Here is a 1,104-nt window from a genome sequence, read left to right as displayed (position 1 = left end):
GGTTTTTCAGTCGACTTATTTTCAGTCCGGAAAGCCGGAAGTTGTGTGCCTGTCTCCTTCTGGCTGAGAGCAAATGAGTTGGGGTAAAGACTCCAGCCTGTCTGTAAAGGTGAGCTGCTGATTCAAAACTCTGGTTATAAAACATACTGAATGATTGATGTGAATTGTGAAGCTGTAGCTTTTTTCTTTGATCTTGCTTTTATTGAGTGATTGAGTTGAGGTGCTCCTTTGTTTACATCCGACCGGTTACATGAGTACACGTGCACAGAGCGCAATGGCACGTGCTAACAGCTAACAGCTGTCAGAAATAAGCAGAAAACTGAAAATACTCAGATATACATGACAAGATTTATGTGTTTATTTTTTTAGGACAGTCGTTCTTTTCAAACAGGCTAATATCTTAGTAAGAATAACTATGGCAGTATGGCAGTGCATTAGCTTGCTAGCATGTTGTTAACCACTCGAAATGGAAGCTAGCTCCATTCATACTAAAACAGTCATAGTTCATCTCAATAGCTATACTATGCCCTTCTTGCTCATTGTGTCTCTCTTTGTTGATTTGGTTTTAATGAAAAGTTATAACTTAGTTAACCCTAACATTCTAGAAAGCCAGTTGCCTAAAGCACAGTCTTTTCTGAAGTTTATTCTCGTGGTTTATTTGGCTTGTACAACCAATTACTTAATTAAAAGCATTAGTGGTCCTTTCAAATGATAATAATGTATAGAGTTGAAAATAAAAAGGTTAAAGTATCCTAAAATGTGACATTCTGTTTTATAATACTTAAAGCAATTTGAAATCAGAGGTAATCTCAAAAAGTGGTGTAATTTCTTCATAATGTATACCTAGTGTAACAGTATTTTTACATTTAATGTTCCATTGAGCTGTACATTACAACTTTTGCACCACCTACTCCTTAATTATAGAAGCTAAGTTTGTTTCATACAGGTCGTTAGAAGATACATTGGTAACACTTTATTTGAAGGGGGTTGAATAAGACTGTCATGACACAGTCATAAACATGACATAACACCTGTCATGAACATGAATAATCCTTCATTAATATTTATGACTGTTGTCATAAAGCGTCATTACTGTTTAAACTT

At 35.2% G+C, this 1,104-nt stretch overlaps 1 protein-coding gene across 3 annotated transcripts in view; it reads left to right on the top strand.

Annotated features, from left to right (window-relative positions):
• zcchc7 (zinc finger, CCHC domain containing 7) overlaps positions 1-1,104 on the top strand; it is a 55,280-nt gene continuing 54,176 nt past the window's right edge. For 2 of the 3 annotated variants that reach the window (XM_007551942.2, XM_016671442.1), the window contains exon 1: positions 1-109. The gene's annotated coding sequence lies outside the window, so the exon portion shown is untranslated. The remainder of the gene's footprint in view (positions 110-1,104) is intronic. The other variant, XM_016671443.1, reaches the window with a different exon arrangement.

Source organism: Poecilia formosa, unplaced genomic scaffold (genome assembly GCF_000485575.1).
Source record: "Poecilia formosa unplaced genomic scaffold, Poecilia_formosa-5.1.2 Scaffold44, whole genome shotgun sequence".
Taxonomy (NCBI): Eukaryota; Metazoa; Chordata; class Actinopteri; order Cyprinodontiformes; family Poeciliidae; genus Poecilia; species Poecilia formosa.
This window is presented reverse-complemented; position numbering and strand designations above follow the sequence as displayed.